General features: G+C 45.7%; 1 protein-coding gene across 2 annotated transcripts in view; it reads left to right on the plus strand.

Annotated features, from left to right (window-relative positions):
* HRH1 (histamine receptor H1) overlaps nucleotides 1-9,883 on the plus strand; it is a 95,236-nt gene that overhangs the window by 58,566 nt on the left and 26,787 nt on the right. Inside the window, exon 1 of one of the 2 annotated variants that reach the window (XM_032262221.1) lies at nucleotides 9,202-9,259. The exons of the other annotated variant lie outside the window; for it this stretch is intronic. The gene's annotated coding sequence lies outside the window, so the exon portion shown is untranslated. Of the gene's footprint in view, nucleotides 1-9,201; nucleotides 9,260-9,883 lie in introns of those variants that run through there. 2 annotated transcript variants of the gene reach the window in all.

The following is a 9,883-nucleotide window of genomic DNA, read 5'->3' on the forward strand; positions in this document are numbered from 1 at the left end:
AAAAAGAAAAGGGAAGTGGAATGGTGGGTGCCAGAGGTTGGAGGAGGGGGAAATGGGGAGTTGTTCAGTAAATATAGTTTCAGTTTTACAAGATAAGGAGAGCTCTGGAGATTGGTTGCACAACAATATGAGTGTACTTAACACTACTGATCTGTACACTTTAAAATGGTTAAGATGGTAAATTCTGTATTATGCATATTTTACACAATTAGAAAACTTTTGAACATTTTTAAGGAAATAGAGGAATAGATACAGGGATTAAGTATTAACAGCTGCTAAGATTATTAGAAAATGAAACAACCAGACATTATGTGCCACCTAAAGAAGCCAAGCCCCACCTGCAGTCTTACCAAAGGGATCAAACCGGAGCCTGAGCCAGTCTCTGGCTTCAGCTGGCAATTCACAGGACGACCGCACGACAGAGCAGTGTGTTGAACACAGCCTCAAGTGTGCAGTCAGCAACGTCGGGCTGTGGGAGATGCGACAGTCAAACTTCCAGATTCTTCCAAGGAAAAAGTATAAGGAACTGAAAGGATGAATGAGGAACCCATAAATTTAAAAAGAATTAAAAGTCAGCAAATTTTTTAAATGGTAAGAATGTAGTATCTAGGGATGCACATTTGAGTAATAAAACAATTTTAAAAGACACAAGACTGATTCCTTACAAGTCAGGACAGTGGTTTCTTACAGGGGCCATGGGTGGGATGGGACACATGGGAGGCACACACAGCAAAGTTCTCTTTCTCATTTATTTATTTGTTTTTGAGATGGAGTCTCACTCTGTTGCCCAGACTGGAGTGCAGTGATGTGATCTCAGCTCACTGCAACCCCTGCCTCCCAGGTTCAAGCGATTCTCCCATCTCAGCCTCCTGAATAGCTGGGATTATAGGCGTGAGCCACCACGCCCGGCTAATTTTTGTATTTTTGGTAGAGATGGGTTTTCACCATGTTGGCCAGGCTGGTCTTGAACTCCTGACCTCAGATGATTCACTTGCCTTGGCCTCCCAAAGTGCCAGAATTACAGGAGTGAGCCACCAGGCCTGGCTTTTTATTTTATTTCATTTTTTTCTTGAGACAGAGTTTTGCTCTGTCACCCAGGCTGGAGTGCAGTGGTGCGATCTCAGCTCACTGCAACCTCCACCTCCTAGGTTCAAGCAATTCTCCTGCCTCAGCCTCCTGACTAGCTGGGATTACAGGCATAAGCTACCACAGGCCGCTAATTTTTTATATTTTTAGTAGAGATGGGGTTTCACCATGTTGCCCAGGCAGGTCTCGAACGCCTGAGCTCAGGCAGTCTGCCCACCTCAGCCTCCCAAAGTGGTAGGATTATAGGTGTACACTACCACACCCGGCCACTATTTACTTATTTATTTATTTTTGTTTTTCTGAGATGGAGTTTCACTCTTGTTGCCCAGGCTGGTCTTGTTGCCCAGACTGGAGTGCAATGGCCGGATCTCAGCCCACTGAAACCTCTGCTTTCTGAGTTTAAGTGATTCTCCTGCCTCAGCCTCCCAAGTAGATGGGCTTGCAGGCACCCACCACCATGCCTGGCTAGATTTTTGAATTTTTAGTAGAAACGGGGCTTCACCATGTTGGCCAGGCTGGTCTCAAACTCCTGACCTTGTGATCCACCCGCCTCAGCCTCCCAAAGTGCTGGGATTACAGGCGTGAGCCACTGTGCCTGGCCTAAATTTTCTTATACACTCATATTCTCGTGCCTAAATCCCTCAGGGGGCAGTGACTCCAGAAAACCATACAAACCTAACACATGAATTAATGGATAATTATAAGAATTCTGGAGATGGATGGTAGTGATGAGTGCATGGTGGTTGCTAATTGTGTGGTTGTGAATGTAGTTAGTGTCATTGAACTGTGCATATAAAATGGTTAAAATGATAAGTGTTATGCTATAGATATTTTACCACAATTAAAAATAAATAAATAGGCCAGATGTGGTGGCTCATGCCTGTAATCCCAGCACTTTGGGAGGCTGAGGCTGGCAGATCACAAGGTGAGGAGTTCGAGACCAGTTTGGCCAACATAGTGAAAGCACTTTTATACTAAAAATACTAAATTGGCTGGCATGGTGGCTTATGCCTATAATCCCAGCTACTCAGGAGGCTGAGGCAGAAGAATCGCTTGAACGTGGGAGGTGGAGATTGCAGTGAGTCAAGATCATGCCACTGTACTCCAGCCTGGGCAACAGAGTGAGAATTCCTCTCAAAAAAAAAAAAAAAGGAAGAAAAGAAAATTTAATGTTCAACAGTTCAATCAGTGCACTGGTGTCTGCTACAAGACACGTCCATTCAGTCTACCCTGGATTCCCAGGAAGATTTCTTCCTAAAATGCCCTTAAATTGACAAATCCTTTGATGTTAGACCTTGTCAAAATGCTTTAAGGAGCTGTTTAGTTTCTCATTTATTTATCTTCATTGTGGTAACTTATTTTTTTTTACCAAAAGTCTTCTGGAAAAGGAAGGAAGGAAATACTAGATACAAACAGATAGTCACACAGACCAAGGTTAAAATCTAGATTCTGCCTTTTGTTAGCTCCGTGACTTTTGGCAAATTTCTTAAGTTCTCTAAGGCTCAGTAAAAGTAATCTGGAAAAGTAATTATAACACTAATTACCTCCTAGCATTGTGGTAGGACTTTAATAAAACAATACCTATCAATCCCCAAGCACCACGCCTGGCCTGGGGTAGCTGCTATAAATGTTATTTGTTTGGTTCCGAAAAGAATTAGGCCTGGGTCTAAGAAACCCCAAGTGCCATTGTCATCTCCAGCCCTGACTTACTGTGTAGTCTTGGTAAAGCCACCTGTCTCTAAGGCTGGTTACCTCATAACTGTCCCAAGAATCCCCTGTCCTCTGTGAGAACAGTACTGCTGAGGTGGAGGGTCCTGCTTGCTGGAGTGAATGTGGCTTAGGGATGAGGCCGCCGGCACTTGGGTCTCCTACAACCCAGGCCAGAGCCTGCAGCCACTCCAGCAGGCAGCCGGCAGGAGGAGGTGTGGAGTTGCAGGGCTGCCCGTTTCACCCCGGCAGGTGAAAATGTGCCCCAGACACACAGCTGAGATAGGAAATTGGTTTCCGTCATCCAGTGCAGGGAAGATCATGCTGGTTTTACCCTTCTTGTCAGGCTGCGTCTTGTAAACCTTGTTTGCCTTCTTTTATCGAGCTGTGCTGAACTTAAAGAACAGAAAGGTTGAGGTTCATTATAGCAACCCCAGGGAAGGGTCGCCTACCTCTCAAAGATTCACTTTTGCCGCTGCATTTCTGTTTTACATAAGTAGAAACATAATGCGCACAGTATTTTGCTGCATTTCAAGTTTTTATGATTGTTCTATGTCAATAACAAAAAAAGACAACCAACCTCAAGATAGTCGGTTTTATTCAGAATTCTGCTTCCCCAGGAGCATAAGAGACCAATCCCCGATTCTTTAACTGAGATGAGGAAATATCAAGTTAAATGTTAAATGGAGTTTCTGGAGTCACTGCCCCCTGAAGTATCTAGGTGTGGGAATATGAGCATATAAGAAAATTTGGTTTAAGGTGTAACAACTCAGTCAATGCACTGCTCTCTGCTACAAGACACCTCCATCCAGTCTACCATGAATTCCCAAGAGCATTTCTTCTTAGGATGCCCTTAAATTGACAAATCCTTTCACGTTAGACCTTGTCAAAGGGCTTAGTTTCTTATTTACTTGTTTTTAATTGTGATAAAATATCCCTAATACTTACCACGTTAGCCATTTTATGCAGACAGTTCAATGACACTAGCTACATTCACAACCATGCACCTGTCCCCTCCCATCACCACCATCCACCTCCAGAACCCTTCACCTTAGAAAACTGAAATTCTGTGTGCATTCAACACTAACTCTCCTTTCCTCTTTCCCACAGACCTTGGCAGCCACCATTCCACTTTCTGTCTCTATGACTTTGACTGCTCTAGGGACTTCATATAAGTACGATCATGCAGTATTTCTCTTTCTCTGATCAGTATATTTTACTTAGCAGAATGCCCTCAAGGTTCATGATGGTTCATCAAGGTGGTACCACATGCCAGATGCCCTTCCTCTTTTTTTTTTTTTTAGACAGAGTTTTGCTCTTGTTGCCCAGGCTAGAGAGTAATGGTGCAATCTCGGCTCCCCGCAACCTCCACCTCCCAGATTCAAGCAATTCTCATGCTTCAGCCTCCTGAGTAGCTGGGATTACAAGTGCATGCCGCCACGTCTAGCTTATTTTTGTATTTTTAGTAGAGACTGGGTTTCGCCATGTTGGTCATGCTGGTCTTGAACTCCTGGCCTCGTGATCTGCCTGCCTCAGCCCCCCAAAGTGCTGGGATTGCAGGTGTGAGCCACCATGCCCGGCCTGCCCTTCCTTTTTTAAGGCTAAAAATGTTGCATGGTATGTGAGGACCACATTCTGTTTACCCATTCATCTGCTGATGGACATGTGGGTTGCTTCCACCTTCTGGTTATTGTGAATAATGCTGCTATGAAAATGAATATATCAGTTTCTCTTTAAAAGTGTCCCGTAATCCTTTATTCCAGTGATAGTGTGGTTGTTCTGATTGTACAGGGGAGCACCTCCGCTAGATACCAATAGTCAGTTAATAGCTCTCTTGAACACCTACAGCCTGGATAGGAACTTGTTCAGGAACTGGGTAAATAGCAAGGTAGCAGGAGACAGAGGACAGGGTGGGAGTGAGGGTGGGTGCAGCCACAGCTGTAAGTGCGCACAGCTGTAACTTCCCGGCATTGAGCAGGTCCTCATGGGAACGATTTATGAAAACTATGATGATTTTTCCATTTCCTTGACTCTGTGATTGTTTTCATAAGAAGCTAAGTGGTTCCTGTGTGATTATATATCCCAGGTGTTGTGCAGAATTTTAACTAAAATGCCGAAATCTAGGGCTATTTGCCTATCACACATCCATTTATTCAACTTCCCCCAGCAAGTTCACAGCACTATGTAAATTGCTTAGAACCAGTGGAAGTTTTCTGTGAGTTCTGGAAAACAAGAGGAGGGGAAAATCAATGGAGAAAAGTAGGAGTAGGCTGGGCGCAGTGGCTCACACCTGTAATCCCAGCACTTTGGGAGGCTGAGGCGGGCAGATCACCTGAGGTTGGGAGTTCGAGACCAGCCTGGCCAACATGGTAAAACCCCATCTCTACTAAAAATACAAAATTAGCTGGGTGTAGGGGCACTGGCCTGTAATCACAGCTACTTGGGAGGCTGAGGCAGGAGGATTGCTTAAACCCTGGAGGCGGAGGTTGCAGTGAACTGAAATCACCCCATTGCACTCCAGCCTGGGTAACAAGAGCAAACAAGAGACAGCCGTCTCCCCATAATATGTTCAGCCACATCATGCTGTCGCCCCAAATATGAGTGAGGCCATCTCTCCTGTGCATGCAAAAGGGAACAGACATTAGTTCTCTTTAGAGTATTGTCCCTCAATCATCTCGTTTCACTCTTTCTGAAGCCCTGTAATGTGTATGCCTACCATATGCCAAGCAGTTCTAGCATGTGAGGCTACAAAGCTGATTAAGACATGGCCTCTGCTCCCAAGGATCTTGCAGCTAAACAGGGCAGAAGATCACAGCACAGAGTCAGTTCTACACACTGATAAGTTATCAGCCTTGGGGTCTGGGTCAGGGAGAGAAGAGACACATCTAGCTAGGGGATGTGTCTCTCTTCTCTTTCCAAGTTTCAATGAAGAAATCGGATGTTGAGGCCGGGCTTGGTGGCTCATGCCTGTAATCCCAGCACTTTGGGAGGCCGACGTGGGCAGATCACAAGATCGGGAGTTCAAGACTATCCTGGCTAATACAGTGAAACCCCGTCTCTTCTAAAAATACAAAAAATTAACCGGGCGTGGTGGCACACAGCTGTAGCCCCAGCTACTCGGGAGGCTGAGGCAAGAGAATTGCTTGAACCTGGAGGCAGAGGTTGCAGTGAGCTGAGATCACGCCACTGCACTCCAGCCTGGGCAACAAGAGTGAAACTGTCTCAAAAAAAAAAAAAAAATGAAAGAAATCGGATGTTGAAGTCAGGCATCCCTTACTTCAAAGCCCAGTGGGCCTTATAACTATGTGAGCTTGGACCAGGGGCATAGGTTTCCAGAGCCTCATCTGAAAAATGGGGATGATAATTACAGTTCCTACTTCTGAGGGTCGCTGTGGGGACTGAATGAGATAACGCAGGTCCAACTCTTAGCCTCAATAAATATGCCCCTTATTGAAGGACGTTAGGAATGAGGTGAGGATGAGACAGAAGCACTCCAAAGGCTGTGCCCAGGCAAGTAGCAGAGAGGAGAAAGTAGGCAGCATGGAAGTGGGTCCTCTACCTGCGGCTGGTAAGACCTGGGAAGTGCCGCAGGAGGGGTGCTGGGAAGTGCCGCAGGAAAGGGGGAGCAGGGCCAGGAGACAGAGGGGCCCCTCCAAGGCCAAACTGAGGACTTGGGTCCCTGGAACTCATTTTTGAGTTCTACAAGTTTTCTTGTAATTTCCCTAGGATTTTCTACAAATAAGACCATGTCGTCTACAAATAGATAGTTTTACTTCTTTCTTTCAAGTCTGGATGCCTTCATTTCCTTTTCTTGCCTAATCGCTTGGCTTCTTTTAACTCCTTTTATTTTTGACTGTGTGAGAACCAGGCCTGGCTGGAGTCGGAGAGAGGCTGCTCTCTGGAAGGCTGGCCAGACATGGGAGGATATGTAGGCCTAGTCAGGTGACTGCCAGGGCAGATCTCTGAAACTCTGATCTGGCGGGCACTCCAAGTATCCCCGAGGGATGATCAGGGAGGAGGGGACAGGTGAATGTCTCTTTGGAGCACCCAGTGATGGGAACATATTTCTGGAGCATTCAGTAACTTCATTAGGAGCCTCCCGAGTTCTTGGCTCTGAGGACCGGAGATGACTCCAACCCACATGTGACACCCACAGTCTAGTGAAAAAAGTCTCATCAGTAATTAAGGGATTATAACCTAGCTTTATTTATTTATTTTTGAGACAGAGTCTTGCTCTGTTGCCCAGGCTGGAGTGCAGTGGCACGATCTCCACTCACTGCAAACTCTGCTTCCCAGGTTCAAGCAATTCTCGTGCCTCAGCCTCCCAAGTGCTGAGATGAGAGGTGTGCATCACCACAACCAGATGATTTTTTGTATTTTTAGTAGAGACAGAGTTTTTGCCATGTTGCCCAGGCTGATACTGAACTCCTGAACTCAGGCAATCTGCCCACCTTGGCCTCCCAAGGTGCTGGGATTACAGGCATGAGCCACCGTACCTAGCCACAGCCCAGCTTTATAAGGGTTGTAATTGAGGTCTGTGCAGAGTTCAGCAAAGCCCTAGAGAAGGAAGTGAATTAACCCTGCCCATTGAGATTGAGGAATGGCTTAAAGGAAGTGACATCTAACTGAATGTCTTGCCAGGGTAAGAGGATGGGAACAGGCATTTCCCACAGGAGAACCACATTTGCGAAGGTATGGAGTGTACATGAGCCGGGCCTATTTGGGGGGAGTGGAGAATCTGAGATGAGGCTACACAGTAAGATGAATCCAGGTGGAAAAAGCTCTGTGTGATGGGTCAAAGGTGTTGATATATAACTAGCCACTGCCCAGCCCCCTCCATCTGTTTCCAGAGTAGACCTGTTTGCTTATCCCTTGGGCATTTGCCAGGCTGATTGGTATAGTGAATAAAGAAAAGACGGCACTGGGAAAGCTAAGTTGAATTATATTAGAAATTACATGATACTTTTCAATAAATCAGAAGGATTTAAGAGTGGGTGAGAGAAGGCAAAAGAGAATTAAAGAGGAACCAAGGCAAGCTGAAGTTTTTGAGAGCGTGGGCAGGGAGATTTGAGGATGAGGAGGTGACGCTGTAGCTGGCATTGTGGGGTGACAGATGGGAAAAGAAGTTCTTTCTGATGGTTTTGCCTCTTTGAAAGTCTTCAGTAGGGTCGAAGTTACTTTTCCATATCGTTTTATTTTCTAGATGTTGGACTTGAATTTCTTTTGAATGTGTTACCATGAGGCTGTGTGTGGTGACTTATGTCTGTAATCCCAGCACTTCGGGAGGCTAAGGTGGCTGAATCACTTGAGGTCGGGAGTTGGAGGCCAGCCTGGCCAACACAGCGAAACCCTGTCTCTACTAAAAATACAAAAAATAACCAGGCATCATGGTGGGCACCTATAATCCCAGCTAGTCAGGAGGCTGAGGCATGAGAATCACTTGAAGGCAGAGGTTGCAGTGAGCTGAGATGGTGCCATTGCACTCCAGCCTGGGCTACAGAGCAAGACAGGCTGGTCTTGAACTCCTGACCTCAGGTGATCCGCCCACCTCTGCCTCCCAAAGTGCTGGGATTACAGGTGTGAGCCACCATGCCCAACCTTATATTTTCTTTATGTAAATACACACCCAGGAGGCTTGTCTGAGCTGCACAGGACTTCGTCTACACTTAAGCATCTCCCTTTCACTTCTGCAGTGCTTGGAGAAATCAAGATAAGACCACTTTTTTTGTGATTTCTTGACTTGCCAACACCCGCTAGGAACTTCATCTCTCTGAGAGTGAATAGAGTCTGTCCTTAGCTAGCACTTGCCCAAGGAAGCAGCCAGAAGTAAGATTTGCTATCAGTCACTAGGAAAATGATTGCTGTTGGAGCTGGCCCAATTAACCAGCAGGACAGAACATTCTTGGATGAACTAGGACAGGCCCCAGCCATCCCTAAGGCATTTGAGAAACAAGGGGAGGATTGGGAGTCTTATTCACATTTCTATCTCTAGTGGCTTGGCCTAGCATAATACCTCGTACCACATTACTGTTTAATTAATAGTTCCTGAATATATTAATGAATTAGCATAACATGAAACTCTGAATGTGGTCATGTTGGGTCAGAACTGTGGTGCATTAGAGGCAGATTCATCTACTTATTCATTCATCACTTACTGAACTCCTCCTACCATAATTCAGCTTTGGTTAGGAAACTGGTTCACAATATTGATTGCATTGGAACCATCTGGAGAGTTTTTAAAAATCCAGGCCAGGCACAGTGGCTGATGCCTGTAATCCTAGTGCTTTGGGAGGCCAAGGCAAGAAAATTACTTGAGGCCAGGAGTTCAAGGTCACATTGAGCTATGATCGTGCCACCTCACTCTAGCCTGGGCAACAAACAAGAACCTGTCTCTAAGAGATTTTTTTTTAATCCTGAAATCCAGATACACTCCAGACCAGTTACATCAGAATCAAGTCCAGGAATGGTGAGTCCTTGGCATCAGTATTTTTTTTAAGCTCTGTTTATGATTCCAGTGTGCAGCCAAGTTTGAAAGCCACTGGGCTAGGTGCTGGAAATACTAATGGATATCACAGTGCCTCTGCCCTTGTAGGGATCCAAGTGTAAGTGAAGGATACCTGAATTCGTTCTATAGAATATAGTGGGCCAGGCACAGTGGCTCACTCCTGAAATCTCAGCACTTTGAGAAGCTGAGGTGAGTGGATTACCTGAGGTCAGGAGTTTGAGATCAGCCTGGCCAACATGGCGAAACCCTGTCTCTACTAAAAAAAAAAAATAGAAAAATTAGCCAGGTGCAGTGGCATGCACTTGTAGTCCCAGCTACTCGGGAGGCTGAGGCAGGAGAATAGCTTGAACCCAGGAGGCAGAGGTTGTAGTGAAACGAGATTGTGCCACTGCACTCCAGCCTGAGCAACAGAGTGAGACTCTGTCTCAAAAAAAAAAAAAAAAAAGAAAGAACATAGTATTAAATGCCTTAATAGAGATATGGAAACAACACTGTGGGAACCCAGAAGAAGAAATGCTTAAATATGGCCCTAAAGGATACAGGAAAGGGCCGGGCGCGGTGGCTCAAGCCTGTAATCCCAGCACT

The sequence above is a fragment of the Sapajus apella genome, unplaced genomic scaffold, assembly GCF_009761245.1.
Source record: "Sapajus apella isolate SASKATOON/1434 unplaced genomic scaffold, GSC_monkey_1.0 scaffold128, whole genome shotgun sequence".
Taxonomy (NCBI): domain Eukaryota; kingdom Metazoa; phylum Chordata; class Mammalia; order Primates; family Cebidae; genus Sapajus; species Sapajus apella.